Source organism: Vidua chalybeata, chromosome 9 (genome assembly GCF_026979565.1).
Source record: "Vidua chalybeata isolate OUT-0048 chromosome 9, bVidCha1 merged haplotype, whole genome shotgun sequence".
NCBI classification, from domain to species: domain Eukaryota; kingdom Metazoa; phylum Chordata; class Aves; order Passeriformes; family Viduidae; genus Vidua; species Vidua chalybeata.
In genome coordinates this window covers 7,702,102-7,718,900 of record NC_071538.1, presented here as the reverse complement: position 1 = coordinate 7,718,900, position 16,799 = coordinate 7,702,102, and the positions used below count along the sequence as shown (strand labels likewise).

General features: G+C 40.4%; 2 long non-coding RNA genes across 4 annotated transcripts in view; one reads left to right on the top strand and one right to left on the bottom strand.

Annotated features, from left to right (window-relative positions):
- Positions 1-8,201: 8,201 nt before the first annotated feature.
- LOC128792576 (uncharacterized) lies at positions 8,202-15,123 on the bottom strand. Of its 2 annotated transcripts, none has more exons than XR_008432453.1 (3): positions 14,898-15,123; positions 12,475-12,559; positions 8,202-8,284 (listed from the first exon to the last, which is right to left on the bottom strand). It is a non-coding gene; the product is annotated as an uncharacterized LOC128792576 (long non-coding RNA). The 2 variants fall into 2 exon arrangements; XR_008432452.1 differs by lacking the exon at positions 8,202-8,284 and adding an exon at positions 11,498-11,988.
- A 142-nt stretch (positions 15,124-15,265) lies between these two features.
- The window catches only part of LOC128792575 (uncharacterized), a 145,770-nt gene continuing 144,236 nt past the window's right edge, over positions 15,266-16,799 (top strand). For both annotated transcript variants that reach the window (XR_008432450.1, XR_008432451.1), the window contains exons 1-2: positions 15,266-15,336; positions 15,860-15,954. This is a non-coding gene — a long non-coding RNA (uncharacterized LOC128792575). The remainder of the gene's footprint in view (positions 15,337-15,859; positions 15,955-16,799) is intronic.

The window sequence follows — 16,799 nt, the reverse complement described above, 5'->3', positions numbered from 1 at the left end:
TGCTGAGCTAATATCCTTCTAACAATACTTATAAATAAATCTACATCTAAATACATACACAAAATGTACAGTGCACTCCAGCAACCTGAAACTTATCGCAGACAAGTTGGAACTCCTTGTGTGTTGGAAGAGCCTTTTACAATGCAAATAAAAAGATGCATATAAATAGTCTTCGCTTTGTAGCTGCTTGTTTTGTAGGTTCCTTCATGGTAATTTTAGATGGGGGCACATCATTTTCCAGGAGCTGATATGTTTGAATGGATTTCATTATGGGCAAGTGCAGCAGTGAGTGGCTGTGTGCCAGTCACAGCCGACTACTGAAGGGCTTGGGTTGTCAAAGGACTCACTTGGGCTGTCGGAGTTCATTTAAATAACACAGCATTCTCCAGTTTGGGGAAAAGAAAAAAAACTGAAAAATCCTAAAAGGGAAAAAAGGAAAGGAAAGCAGGACTTTTTCAACTGTTATATTTACATTGGATTTACACCTATAATGGATTGAGAAATTACTTTACATATGTACAGATTCATGCAGTGATCAGTAACTATATTACAGATTTGCAATAATGTCAGTTACAGGCTAGCTATTCCATGCTCCTGGAATAAAACAGGGCAGAGTGCAGAGTATCCATAGCCAAAAGGATCACGCGTGGTCAGCCTGAGACTTGAACTGTGTGTTTGGAGAAAAATCTTGAATTTGAATCTTGCATTTGAGATGAGAAAATGGGACTTTGTGCCCAAAATTTATCTACTCTAGGGCAAGAGAAAAGCAAGAAGAAAGACCAGAAACCTGATTCTACTCAGAATTTGCCCTTTGGGCAAACAGCACAGTCAGCACATGCACAGGAGAACAAGCTGCTCTTGGTGCAGCACAGGCAAATGCTCCATTCTCCTCTTCTCACTTCCCCACGGATGCAGAGGGTGAGCCACAATTCAGCCCTGACCTGGAGTCACCCAGTCCTTGGAGCAGAGCAACATTCATGGCTCTTTGCCCCAGCCTGTGCCATAAGAACTGCCCAGACACTATGAGCATGTTGAGGCTGTAAGATGTGTGTTTTGAAGATACAATCTCAGCTTGTTCTACAGGACTTCATGCTTCAAACTCTCAAGACTCTTAATAATAATATCCTGTCTGCTTTTTATGTAACACCTGTCAACCCGGAGGGACCAAAAGCACTTCAAAAACTCTATGTGGTTGTTGCTGTTAAAAAACTCAGGAATCACTCCTTGAGTTGCCTGCAGGAGGCTGAAATGGAGGATATTTAGCATTAAAGAAGAGCAAATAATTAGCTATGAATAATTTATCCCCTCAAATCAGCTTCTTTTTGACTTTATTGAACATCTGCAAATAGGTGTCAGCCTCACTCTTAGCTTTATTTGATAGTTTCTTTTTCTTTTTTACATCACTGCGTATTTTCCTGAACCATCATCTACCTAAAAATGTGGGAAAGAAAAGAAGAGCAAAATTTAAGTTACCTGACTATAAACACAATAGAAGCCACTATTGCATAATGAGGAGAGACAGACATTTTAAATAAAATGATGGACAAAAAAAGCACCAAGTAAAAGATTGGAAAGAGAGAAGCGAGAACAGAAGAGGGTGAATTGTCCAGGACACAGATGGACAGACACATTTTATGGAGATATTTTACAGCAATAGCATTTTGGAACTCTAGGCTGAAAGGAAGAGAGGCTCTGGAAGAAACTGGAATAAATGTGGTTGTTTGGATATGCATGTCTGGGAGCAGACATCCCAAGGGAAGTTATAATCATCAGGATGAAAGGAAGAGAAGGTATGAGTAAAATTTAGGGAGGGAGACATCAAACCTGTAGCACGACAGAAGCCATTTCTGAAGCTATGATTAATTCACAGCTTAAAATGCATTAATTTAGACTCTCTTCTTCCTGCTCAGAACTTTTCTGTCAACACACTTGGTTGATTTGAAATTGTTGAAAAGTTTTCTGAAAATCTGTTTCATTTAGAGGTTGATGGTGAGATATTTGGTTTCACATGTTTTCAGTTAGACAGTGTCCACTGTATGGGATGGGATGCCCCAACCATGTGAAACAGTAGCTCTTCTAAGCAATAGGAGGGAAACCACAGCTTGCCATGTGAGTGCTTTCTACTACACATAACCTATGCTGGAGTGAAATTCTATTTATATATAGGTGTATATTATGCAGGGTAAACACAGTGAAGAATTGGTTGGATGCCTTTTTTAAATTGGTGCACGTAAGGTTTTGTCTCAGGATAAAATTCTGAATTCCTCAAGACAAGGTGAAGCAGATATAGAATGATAACTTGAATAAATGCTCCAAGCAGGGAAGTAGAAGAAAGAATTGTTCTTGACTTCTCTGACTTTCTAACAAAAGTCTTCCTTCACCCTCCTGGGATTTGCTTGTGACAGAACTGCCCCACAGTCCAAAAGCCTGCTTAGATTTGCTGTTCCTGGCTGTTTAACATTATTGGTTTTACTTTTTGCTGGTTTTCTAGGGATCTACCAGCACAGTAATGCTGACATTTCATTATTTTCAAGTCTTTACTGTTTGAACCCTTCACCTTTTCCCCTCTTTTTACTGCTGGCAAGGTTTACTTGCAGTTGCAAAAATACCGACGAACTGATTTTCTAGCTGTGACTGAACTTAAATAAACTGAAAGAAGCAGAACTATTGTAGGATTAAAGCAGTTCAACAGTTTACAATGTGAAATGATTTAAGTTTTGACACATTTCCTATCTTTCCTTATCGAAATATACCACAAATAACAGCTCAGCATGGTAGTGCTGACAGAAGTCACTGCCTGCTGAAGGTTCGTGCACCCAGTGCAGGGATCCCAATGACTGAGCAGCATCTGCCAGGAGCAGGAGATGGCAATGGGACCTGCTGGGAAAGGCTTCATCCCTCAATGCTTCCAAGCCTTTGGAGCTGTGGATAACTCCAGCACAGGCACTGGAGCCAGAACAGACAGCAGGTCACCCATTTCACGTGGCACAAAATGCATCCCAAACAAAAGCAAGTTCAGGTTTTTTGCTGTAGAAGAATGGAAAGCTCTCAGCTATGACTGGGAACAGGAGGCTCTTCAGATTCCAGGAGCTGAGCACATACAGCTAAACCCACCAGTCAACCCAGGAAATTAAGATCATAGTATCATAGGATCATTAAGATTAAAAAACACCTCCAAGGTCATCAAGTCCAGCTTTGACCAAGTGTCACCATGCCCACTAAACTGTATCATGAAGGGCCACATTCACTCATTTTTTGAACACTTTCAGGAATGGTGATTCCTCTGGTTCCAATGAGGAGCCTGTTCTAGTGCTCAACCACTCTTTCAGAGAAGAAATTTTTCATAGTATCCAACCCAAACTCCCCTGGCACAACTTAAGCCTGTTTCCCCTTATCCTGCCCCTTGTTCCCTGGGAGCAGAGCCTGATCCCCCCTGATGCCGCATCCTGCCAGGGAGTTGTAGAGAGCAAGAATGTCCTCCCTGAGCCTCCTTTTTTTCCAGTCTGAGCCCCCTAGCTCCCTCAGCCACTCCTCATAGGACTTACATTCTAAACCCTTCACCAGCTTTGTTGTCCTTCTCTTGACTGTTCCAGCCCAAGATGCACCATGGAAAACAAGAAAACATCTTTATATAATGCACTCCTACCTGCAGCCATACTACTACATACTGCCTCTTCTACCTAGACAGTTCCTATCACTTCAGAGGAAAATAGAAGCCCTAAAGCACATAAGTAGTTAAACATTGAAGAAACATAACAGAACTTGTTCAAACCTCTTTTCACCACTCTTTTGTGATTAATGAATCAACAAACTAAAACAGCCCAGATGACATGATCAGAAACAGTGGTTTCAAGATTGCCATTATTCTGTTTTACAGTCTCATTCATTAATTCATTAAAGTTGCTCTTGAAACTATATCCTTTTGGTGAGGCCATTCCAGAACTTCTGGCAGCTACAAACTATCTTTTAATTCCTCGTCTAAAAATATTGAGAACAATATATATTCATTTGATATTGTACCAGCTTCATGTTACCTCTTGTTAGGCAGCTAAATTAAACATTCTGATGTTCCAACACAGTGTTAGGAAGTTCACATGTGTTACAGCTTCTTCGCAGCAACTTTTATGGTAATGTTGGAGAATGGGACTTCCTTGTGCTGGGTGCAGCAGAAATACATAGAAAGAAACAGCTCCTGCTATTCAAAATAGAAATGGTACATAGATCTTGGGGAGATAGGGGAGTAGTATAATGGTGTATACATTTTTAATGTGCTTTAAAAATATGGATATTATTAATCTCTCCTCCCTCTCCAGCTTTCTTTCACTGATTGATTTTATTTTGTTTTTATCACAGAGGTGTGACTTGAGAACCAAAAGAAAAATAATCTTCACGGGTGTCATTTGTTTGGACCAGCTGAGAGAGCTGGAGTTTTTCAGGCTGGAAAAAAGGAGGATCAGGGGGGACCTCCTCACTCTCCAAAACTCCCTGACAGGAGGGTGCAGCCAGGGGGGATTGGACTCTGCTGCCAGGGAACAAGTTAAGGACAAGAGGAATCAGCCTCATGTCCCACCAGGGGAAGTTTGGGTCGGGTATTAGGGAAAAATTCTTCACCAAAAGGGTTGTCCAGCCCTCTCACTGACTGCAGAGAGTAGTGGTGGAGTCCTTATCCCTGGAGGGATTTAAAAGTCATATAGATGTCATGCTCGGGGACATGAGATAGTGGTGGCCTGGGCAGTGCTGGGTTAAGTGGTTAGACTCAATGAACTTAGAGGGCTTTTCCAGCCTCAATGACTCTATGGTTCTATGGCCAAATTGATGATAAGGAAGATGAGAGAATGGAATTATTTCCTTGTTTTCTGCAACAGAGACTGAAATGGATCTAACCTGACCATTGCTAGTTGCAGACCTGAGCTGCAAGGGAAGAGCGGTGCAGCCAAGAATCATAAACCACAAATAGGATGAGGGAAATATTAAGGATATGTTAGGAGTTAACTTCTGTCTGTAAAGCATTTCAATTATAGCAAAATATCCAGGAAAACACATCCATCTTCTGAGATGTATGTTCAGAAACAGTTCAGAAACAGAATTTCAGAAAACAATGGGTGTAAAGACAACAGGTGAAGGTGCTGAATGGCCAGGTTAAAATATGGGCAAGACATATGAAGAAAAGAGAGGAAAGCACAAATAAAAGGAGTTTTGGAGCATTCTTACTCGGAGGCAGAAAAAAAGGACAAAAACAATATTTAAGGAATAAAAAAAAGAAATCCTGAATTTTTCCTCTTAGAAAAGAAACACTAGCCTATTTGTTCTGCCCAAATTTCCACTATCCATTGTTTTATTTGAATTTTTCACATAGATAAAGATGTTCCCCATTGTTTGTTTTTTTGTTTTTTTTTGTTCTCTTTGGTTTTATAATGTTACCTGATATATTTCACATAGTGATGAATGTTTTTCAAAAATTCTTACTGTACTATATACATCACTTGATTAAATGCATGAGTGTTAGGGATGAAAGGTACTACTCAACAAAGATCTGTTATTAATGTTCTTGGACCATCAGTGCAGAACACAACAATCATTTTCATTGTAAGTTTTATCTCTCTTCTCCTTCCACAGAAATGGTAAAGTTTTTCATGCAAGAGCCACAAAGCAGGTTCAGGAGGGAGCCTGGCTACAAGTACATATGGATTTTGGATACAGTTTTGTTATGCCTTACTTCAGCAGAATATCCAAGGCAACAAAGAGAAAGGAAATGTGAAACCGTCCAAAGCACTGGCTGAGCCGTAGCGCCAGGGGGGGAAGAAAGCACAGAGACAGAGAATGCCTGAAATGTCTGCAAAATGTAACTCAATTATCAGAGATCAGCCATAACAAGGAAAAAAAATCACATAAGGCTGTAAGAGCTATAAGTATCAAATAGTTACGTTTACTGCATTTATAAACAGATATCTTTTGGCAGGAGACTCAAAGAGGCCTCCACAAGGCACGAGAATCTGGGCTTGAATCCATTCACTCTGTGAATTAATTGACTTGGTTTGAACTCTACTGTTTTCAGTTGGAGAATTCACTGTGAACATGTTGTACATATCTCAGATATCAAATAGCAAATGTACTGAAGCCAGATACTGAACTGGAGCCAGAAATTTTTCATTAATCAGTATTGTATGCTTTCTGTGAATAGGAAATAGAACAACAACAAAAAGCAGACAAGAATGGGGAAAATATTTTTCTCTCTCTCCCTGTTTCTACACCCCCACATATGCTATTATTATTACTCAGTATTTACATTGCAGTCACACCCAGTGGTTCCAACCGAGCAGGAGCCCTGCAGCACTAGGTACTGTACAAAATAAATACACTTGAAGAGACAATGGCTGCTCTCAAGAGCTTAAAGTCCAAACAGATGGGACAGATGAGAGAGAGGTGTAGAAAGGTGACCGAGGTGACCAGAGGTCAGACAGTGAGTCTGTGTGAAAGCTCAGAATCCTTTTCTAGGGGGAAATCCTGAAATAATTGTCAAAACCTGTAAGTTTTAGTGGAGAAAACATTTCATCCCACACCACCAGTAACCATTACCCACCAGGCTCCTGCAGCTCCCCAGTGCTGCAGCTCAAAATTCACTTCTAGGCAGAAAGGGTAGCTGAAAATCACAATAACACATTATAATATCACACTCACAGGCTTTTGTGAAAGGGCAGATTTAGCAGGGAGCTGAGAGTACAGTAGCCCTCACCACCATCTGACAGAAAGGAGGCTGCCCCCCCTCCATGTGCTCCTTTAATTAATCCATTAATTTCCTCATGATTTACGCCATGCAAGAGGTCAGAACCAATATCTTCACAACCCAGGAAAGAATGATAGGTTAGATTTCCATTTCTTCGCAGTTCTCCTTGGCAAAGCACCACACAACTGGCAGCTATCACAAAAAAAAGCCACCCCTCCTTTTGGGCAACCAGAGGGAATACAGACATTTTGCAAAGCACCTTCATTTGCTCAGCAAACCCAGTGGTTCCCATCCTTGCTGTGCTCAAGTGAGGTGGTGACAGAGCCTGCATTTACTGTGCATTGTGTTCTCTACTTCAGTCTCATCTCCCACATAACCTGTCCTGAATAAAACTTCATCACTGTGTGTTTAGATTGTGATGTGCCATGGCCAAAAATATTTATTTATAAAATGACTGCAGGAATATCATCTAAACACATGAGGATTCTGCTGGAATTTGATCATGGCTTCTCTGTCTTGTTTCAGCTTTTTAAGCTACCTATTTGCAAGCCAAATATATACATAAAAGGGAAAGCACGTTACACAGTTGCTGGAGGGAAGGATATTCCTACTTATACAAATGAGCAGGGGGAAATGAAGACAGAGAGAAGAAGACCATAACCAGGAAAATAAATGAGCAGATGGAGAAAACAACAAATGAGGAAATAACACCAGGCAGAGTCATGGCTGTGATTCCAGACGGCCCACCTGCACATGTTTTATGGAGAGCATGCATAAGAAGAATATTTCCATTGGCCATCTCAGTGTTTGCTTCCCATTACTGGCACATCCTATTTGCCCTAAATCCTGCTGAATGCTGGAAAGTATACAGAAACAAGCAAAAATAACAACATAAAGGGTTCATTAATGACTCTGGGACTTACAAGTCTGCTGGCAGCAAACTGGGGAATCCTCTCAGGGAACACACTGACCCAGAGCTCTTCCCACTTCATTCCCCCTGAATTCTGACCCCAAGCATCCCATTAACGTAATCTCCAGCTCTTTTGGAAATCAGAAAAAACTCACAAAATAATTTGACTCCCTAAACCACTGACCTCTGAAATTACATTCATATTTTAAAGGCCCAGTCCAGAATAGGCTACTGTGAACAGAAAGACACACACTGTATATTTAACCCATGAATCAGAACAATAATGGGATACATATAGATTCCATACATGTTACCTAGCTAACTGCCAGGTATAAGCCCATTATTAACCCCAAACAGATAATGCATGTGAAATACAACTGCTTTGTCTTCAGCAGGAGTTTAACATGGTTTAGCTCAGACTAGCTTAAAAAATTACTTTTTTTTTTTTTCCTCATGAAGATATATACAGCATTTGAGCAATTGTTTGGAGAAATCTCTCTGTTCTGTTCTACAGAGCTCCTTACCTGAGATTTATTAAAGATTGGTGATCCTACCTCATCTGGTCAGGAAGAGCAGTTTGCTTCTGACTCTTGAATTTTTATGGTTTACATAGAGTGCTCAGAACAGCTCCAGCTGTGCACTCCAACTTCCTGAGCAAGAAAATGTACATCAGCTCCCATTCCTTCTGCCCACTGGCCCTCTTTACAGATTTGGAAGATGGACAAACACCAAGGAAACACAAAAAGAAAACATGAACACTTTTCCCCCACAAAGGCCCACTTTTCCCCCCACCATGGCCTTGTATTTGTACAACTAATTGAAACAGAAAGGAAGGAAAACATAATTTTCCTGAATTTCAAAGAAGAATCCCTAAGTCTCTCCCATAGCTAAAATTCACCCCTCCTCCCTGCATATGAAGCTCCTGTTTATGTATAATGATGAAAATTTTGGACAAATGAAAATGCAGCTTACCAGTTCAATAATATAAGGAAAAGGTCTGTGTTACTTTGGGGAATAGATTTCTGTTTCATTCCTCTTTTTTTTACTGTTTTGTTTGATTTTTTTTCAAACACTTCCCCAAATCACTAAGCTTCCTCTGGCAAAAGGAATACAACTCACTAAGAATTGACCTCCAAAAGAAGTAAGAGACCCTGACACAGCTATCTGTGCTCATAAAGTATGCAAACTGTATTGTTCCTTCCAGCACCCATTTAGTCTGTTCCAGAATAAATATATTTGCTTGTAGCCAAGTCTGAAGAAAGTATAGTCAATAGACAGATGTGTTATGTATTTGGGTAAAAGAGTCCATTTCCTCTCCACGTCACCTCCCATTTCTGGTAGTTCTATACTCTAAATAAAGAATGACTAAAGTCCCTTATTTGGCATGGGAGATTGCCAGCTGTTGAATCCAAAGCAGTTCAATTTAATCTAGACGACCACTGTCTGGTTCAAATGAAATATGAATATTTATTGTTACTAAATACATTAATTATTTACAGTATTTATATTAGCCAGAAAAAGAGTTGCGAGCATCTTTAAAACAAGAGATGGTTATGCTGCTGACTGTGAAGAGTCAGAAATATAAAAGTATTCTTAAAATATTTTATTTATTGATTGAGCATACACAGTTTGCATACAATCTAGTCTTGGGAATATAAATAAAAATATACTTATATATACACATGCATGTATATATACATAGGTATATTTGAATAGGGCAGGAACTGAGAGAAGGGCAATGTTCTTGATCCCTAGGGGATCAGAATCTTGTAGGATGAAAGCCAGGCAAAATAGGAAACAGGCAGATGACAATAAGCAAGAAACTGGGACTAGGAAAAAGTCTACAGTGTAAGTGTCCATAGGAAAGGGAAAAGAGTGGTAAAAAAATGGAGAATTTAGAAGGACATTTAGGGAGAAGTCACAGAACCTGGAAAGGAGTGAAGAGCAATTCACTCAAGTGCAGTCAAATAAAAAACAGAGAAGAAATTCAAAGCTGAGAAATTTGTTATAGGTGGTGATCCTGAGAAAGGGGAGCCTTTCCATTTGGTCTCTGTAGCAGGCAGACAACTGCTGCTAACAGCCTGTCTACAATTTGAAGGGAGGAGCAGGGGTTGTGGGAGTGAAGACACCCAAGGATTCAGCCTGAATGAGAATGGCTGGAGCGCCGGCTGCAGTCCCAGCTCAGTGCTAACCAGCGCTCCTACTAAAAAATCCACCTCCTTTCAGAAATGTGAAGCCTTCTTGTGTTATTATGCAGCACTCTGCATGTGCAGAAGTGTCTGGGGTCAGCCGTGTGGCACTCACAGCATGGAGCAGAGGAATGCCACGGGAAGATGAAGCAGCGTGGTGGAAATAGAGCAAACAGGGCAGCACTTGGATTGCTGGGAAAGCTGGACAGGTTTTGAACAAGGGGAGGAAAAGAATTTATCTGCACATCCGCCCATTTATTTTGACAATTGGAGAATATTTTGATGCAGAAATATGGAGTAGCAGGACAACTTCAGCTAACAGCTAGGAATATCCAATGTGGATGAAATATTTCTCCACATATTGTTGAGAGTTTGTTCTTAGAGGGCACCTTGGACTGCAAGTGACCAATAAATACCCTCCAAGAAATCATGATCTTTGAGAGGTGTGAATAGAGGCAGCACTGAGTGTACTGCCTTGGCTGTAAAGGTCTGCACTTGACCCAAACCAAAGAGAACGGGATTTTGCTTTGGAATCTTTATTTTTTCTGAAAAAAAAATCTAACTTAATAGAACCATAGAATGATTTGGGTTGTAAATATCATCTAGTTCTACTGGGGATCAAAATGTTAATATTAAACAAATTATCAAGGAGAAACTGAGACAAAAGTTTTATTGCTAGGCAAATATGAAGGACAGCTGCTGTTAAATAATGCAGGAAATATCCAGGATATTTTAAATCTGAAAAAAGTCCTATCACTGACTCAACAGTTGTAAAAAAGGTTTGTGAATAGAATATTCCTTAAAAGCCTATTACATTTGTTTTAGGACTGTCTATACTTCATTATATTTTGACCTAGGGTTGATCTGAATTTTGAAAACAAAAGCAATCTTTGAGCAATCCCATGCTAGGCAAGCCACAGTCACATACTGACACAGCTATCTTATCACATCAAATAGCATTGTTGTGTTGATCATATTAGGTGCTGGGCAATCCCAAAATGCTTATGGTCCCTGCTCAGGAGCAGAGACCAGCACAGGACTGGGACTGCCTTGCTGAAACCCTCCAATATCCTTCTGTAACTGTTTCTGCGCTTTCTCAAGCTGACCAGCAGTCTGGTGACTGAAAGAATATTTAAATCATAATGCCCACAGAACGAGCCCTCTGCACTTTCCTAACCTACCAAAGTGTATGAGAGAGTTGGGAAGGAAGGTGGAGTTGTTCCTCCTCCCTGCTCTGAATCAAGGAGATGCTGAGAACAGCCCCAGCAAACCCACATTTTCCTGCTCTTAGCCAGTGTGTGACCTCTTCAGTGAAAACATACAACACATTATGTAGCTGCTATTAGTAACAGCACTGTAGCCCAGAATCTAAAAAGGTCAGATTAATATTAATTGTCTTATAGGTATCAAGTTATACGCCATATATATTCCTAGTAAAGGTCAATATGGCCTTCCCTTATTTTATATCCATCTGCTTCATTAGGTAAGGAAAAGTAAGCTAGATATAATGGATTTTTTGGTAGTTTTAATCAACAATTTCATCAAAAGCACATTTTTCACCTGTACTAACAACATAATGGAAAACTAGAACAATACATTAATTATACTCACTGCTTTCTAAACTCTATTTTTAAATGAATTATGGTAAGTGTTGTAGAAATAGGAAAGAAAAAACCTATACAACCAGAAGACATTCACTTTCAGTGTCAGGCAAATACTCTCGCAAATATGTCTGCCTATTTTTATTTTTCAAATAGTTTCATTATTGTTCCATATAAAAGATCAGAAATTAGCAAGTCTTTAATTGAAATGTCCATCCAGTGGCAAACAAGCAGCAGAGCTGATTTTGATAGCATATTACACAGAGCAGAGTGAAATAACAGCAGACTGCTAATGGTAGAAATGGCAATTGCAATATTACTCTGGGGAAAATCCAAAACATTTATTTGTGGGACCTCCTCCTCAGACCACTATGGTGAGGATAAATATCCTCATCATCTCCATCCACCTGAGGTTCTGTGACCAAAATAACACGAGAGGTAGGAAAGCATCTCTACAGCCAGGATTATTTTTTTCAGAAAGTCTGTTTCCATACTGAAAGACCTATTTGTCTCCCAAGGTGTTGAGTTTTTATTTGTCTCCCAGGATGTGGAATTCTTATAAACCTAGAAAGTAGGAAAGAGCTACAAATCAGCTGAAATTTCTCAGCAGACTTTAGCAGACTTTGAAAAACATTTGTTCTCCAGGGAAAGTAGGAGCTGCAGCTCTCCAGTTTTCCAGCCTCAATGACTCTCTATCCACACCCAAAGCTCATCACACAACTCATATATGCTTCATTGTACAACAGAGAACAGTGCAGAGAGCCCCAAGCAGGCACCATTTTGGGCCAGAAAGTCTCTACACAACACAATTAATTTACACAGCACAGATCCACAAGCAGCTCTGCCTTGGAGACAGAGCTTATTAATTTGGATGCAAACGTGCAGAAGTGTGGCTGTACAGATTCAGATCCAGCTCATGGAGAGGGAGGAGGGTTTTTCCCTTGCCTCAGTAACTCCAGTTCCAGAGTCAGCTGTGACATTTCTAGCCCGGAATCTAAGTCAGCTTTAACGTGTACAGTAACTACTCAGCATCTGTTCCAGTTTCCTTACCCCAAAAGACACTTCTTTCATACACTTGTTTTCCACCTCTGGGCAATATTGAGAAGATTGAAGACAGAGCAAGAGATGGATTAATCTAAAAAGGAACAAGATAATTTTAAGCTAGCAACTCTTCCATACCAAGGTCTATTCAGCATCATGCTGTGCTACTGCTCCCATTTCTTCTCTCCATTCCCCCGCAAACAACACCTCTTTAACTCTTATTTCCTAATTTGTTCATATATTTTAAGTACCACTTAAAAAGGAGAGCTGAGTCCTACATTGTTTTCTTCTTCTTGCAGGTTAATTCCCAAAGACATCTTGCTTCCAGGCATTCCCTGAAGCTTCCTGATGCACAAGTCTACACCATTTGGGGAGCTTTAATTACATAGCCTACTATCACACAGTCCTGATCCTCTGACCCACAGGACAGGTCAGATTTAAAAACATCTGGGACTGGATCCTTCGCTGGTTGTAGGGAAAGGGGAGAATTCTAATCTTCTGACTGAAGAGTGATGGGAGACCTCTGCAAATATTAAACAAGTAATTGTGTGAGGAGTGGAATGAATTAAGTGTGTTTCTTTATGAATTTGAGGTGCATAAAAGTATGACCTTGGACTCAAGCTTTTCTGTAGAGCTGTGTTATTTACTGCAGCTCTCACCTCCTTGAATTCTCTGGAGCTTCATAAGATGTAAGTTCATGCTGCAGCTTTCCCTCAGCTGGGCAACACCAACATCTTTTGTTCATCTATCTGGCCCCATATTTTTAGGAAATTTGTTAGAACCCAGATACTTCGAAAATTCTGTCATTTCATCACAGTTGATTGGAAAAGGCCACTAGATTCAAAAATTATTAGGGGGTACACAAGGACAGATACATGCACAGAGACAGCCTGATCACAGATGCCTTGTTTCCATAGGAAACCAAACTAAAAATAGACAGTTTCTTAAGTGTTAAAGATGGAATTTTTATTTGTTTTTGCAGTTGGGAACCAAACAGACCCACTATTCACATGGCTTTAGCACATGAGAAATATGAAAGAAAAGTAATCTCAGTTTTTTTCTGATAGATACCTCAATAGGTATAATTCAGTGACCAGTGACACAACAGTCAAGTGTCCAAAGGCTGAAATACACTGGGATGGATGAAAGGTTGTCTATGGGACAGTTACTTTGAGCTTTTTTTTTCTTTTAGCACTATCATTAAAATAATTTGTTAAGTCGTTTGCTACTAATGCAACACACCATGACATCGAATCTGTGTAAATCTCATTGTTTTGAATGATCTGTGCACAACTAAGGTCTCTGTTTTATTTTTCATTCATCAAAAAATGATAAAACAGATGTTAGCAACTCATTTTTCCCCCCATCATTTGCTAAGTATCAATGTCAAAGTGACTTGCAGCAGCACATGATAGCTAGGCATACCACAAGTGAGAAAGCACAGCTTTATTTATAATCAGAATAATATGGTCATTGTAGCCTGCATATGAGCTGTGCAGGGCAACCTTTGCCTGCATCCTCATAGAAGCAGACATCTTACATCCAGATGTCCTTAGTGTATTTGAGGTGTTTGAGCTGAATCCCTCAGGGATATTATATAAAGATGGCTATAGGAGTGAGGTGAGGCTCTTGAGGGATGGATAGGAGAGATGGAGAGAGTGACTGACAACTCAGGCTATCTGTGTATCATCCAGCTAAACACGTAGGGATCATAGGACCACAAGAACTATATAAATACAGATAATCTGAGAACACCAAGGGATCTTGGAACAGAAGGCTATTTTTGAGGTGTAGTAATAACACGAAAAGAATTTCCATGGCATTCTATATGGCAGTATGTGAGATCTTTGTGTGAAAACAACCTTTTAAACCCACTTTTGTTGAGACAGAAGCTGCAGGTAGTTCAGGCTGGTTGTGCCTATTGTTACCACCATGCCTCAGGTGAGATCTAGTAGTCAATAGCTTAAGAGGCTGAGCATATCATGTTAGCTGTATAAATGTGGATGCCTGGGCCATTATCAGCAAATAGTGGATGCAGCTGCAGATTTCCCAGGAAGCAGTGCCATGGCTTTCATTTATTTGCCTTCATGCAGCAACAGACAGCCATGTAAGCTGGTGTGGAGGTCTGTGTCTCCAACCCCTGTGCAACCCAGCTGCTGCTGGGCCTCAGCTATACTGTGAAGTTTTTCTACTTTCTACTTCAAAAACATAAAAGTCATTGAGATAGGAAAAGCACTCTCAGACCGTCATATCCAAATGTTCCCTCAGCAACGCTGAGGCCACCACTAAACCATGTCCCCGAGTGCCTCATCCATACCTCTTTTAAATCCACCCAGGGACGGGGACTCCACTGCTGCTCTGGGCAGTCTGTGCCATGGCTGGACAACACTTCCCATGAAGAAATTTTCCCTAATATCCAATCTAAACCCTACCTGGTGCAACTTGAAGCCATTTTGTCTTGCAGGAATAACTCAGAACCGTGTGGTTAGTAGCGTGCTCAGAGCCCTCTCATGGAGCTCGCAGGCTACAGCGGGTGGGTGACCACAAGGTTCCTCATCTTCCCGCCAAAATGTTCCCCATCTTCACACCACAGCCTCGCTTCAGGAAACAGAGACATGTTCTGGAGAAAGAAAGTGGGAATGTGGAGTAGGTGCAAGATCCCAGGTGAGGGGTGAGCAGGGAGCTGGGGATGGGTGGTTGTGCTGACCGGCGAGGCGGGAGGGAGGGACGGGAGTCCGTGAGGGAGCGCGGCCGAGGCGGCCGCCATGATGGCGGTCTGAGGGAGGGAGCAGGCCGCTGTCCGTGAACGAGTTAAAAGTCACATCTGAAAACTTTTTCCACACCGCAGCTTGGATGCTGGGTAGAGAAAAGGTTAGGAAGTGCTAGCTTAAATCCAGGATGGAGTTTTTCAAGGATAGGTTGTTACACACAGATTGATGCCACACTGTTGTCAACATGCCAGGGGTAGTTTTAGCTGTCAGCTCTGTCAGAGTCTGCCAACCAACTTTAACTTGTTTTCTGACTTTTCCAAATGTTTTCCAAGTTTGTGCTTGCTGTGCTGAGGATAAATTGTCCCTCAGTTTCTGTAAAACCACATTTGTTTACTTGTTTCCTTTTCATCTCCGTTTCTTTCTGTGGTTTTCCCTTTTTAGGGAAAAAAAAAAAGCACAAAACTTGCACCTTTGCCCAACCATAATATAAACACAGTTCACTAAAGCTGCCTCATAAACCATAAGATTTTGCTCATCCACATTTGTGCAATGCACACTTGCCTCCTTCATGGGCTGGGATGTGCTCCACCACAGGCCTGCCGAAGGGAAGGGATTGGGCAGCACATCCCAGAATAAACTCAGAACAAACAGTCACCATCACTCTTTTCTGTGTTTTCCTACAGGTTAAGACTTCTTTCTTCTGGAATGAAAGATTTTGAGGAAAAACCTTCCAGTTTGGTCAGAATTATCTGATCATGTGTGCAAGGGATTTGAGCAGGTAAGCCACAACCCTTTCTCCTCTCCCAGAGCCTCACTGAACTGGTAGCGAATAACTCCATTTGGGAAAACAAATCTCTCATTACAAACACAGTAATTACAGTGAAATAACATTTAAGGAATGTTAAAAGGACTGGGGACTTCAAAGATTGAAACATTAGAAAGCTGAAATTAAGACTGCACAAGTTCTGTGTATGCATTATGCTACATTTACTCAACTGTGTGGGTTTTTATTCACATATAAGATAGATGGGACAGAAAAACTTCTGTTTTTCCTCACAGTTCAATGTGTGGTCCCAGGCCTTGTTTACTGCCCTGAGTTATTAATTTCCTCTTCAGCTTTTTACAGTCACATTTACGTATGTTACCAACGAGATTTAATTTATTTTTGTTATACCACCAGAAGGTGAAGGGAAATGATGTACAGAAAGCAGAAAAAAATCCTAATTTTATAATTATTTTAGAATACTTATCACTAGTTCCTCACATTAATACATTCATTCACAGTTAACTACAGAAAATATGTTCTTATGACTATTATTTTTTTAAAATGCAGCAAAGCAAAAATCTGCAGCAGTTGGATCACCTGAGTGACAATAGTGAGTTGTTAAATTCAATAATTTTTTTCCTTGGAATACACTGAATTCACAGTAATAATATGTATAAAAGAGAATTTTCAATTCAGGCTACTTTCTATTTTCAGTGTATCTAAAAAAATCCATCTTTTCCATATACTCATGCTTCTTTTTTACTGATACTTGAGTTTACTATAAACATTTACTATATGTTGAGTTACTATAAATGTTTACGGGAATACCAAGCTGAACTTTATATGTTCCTGGCATG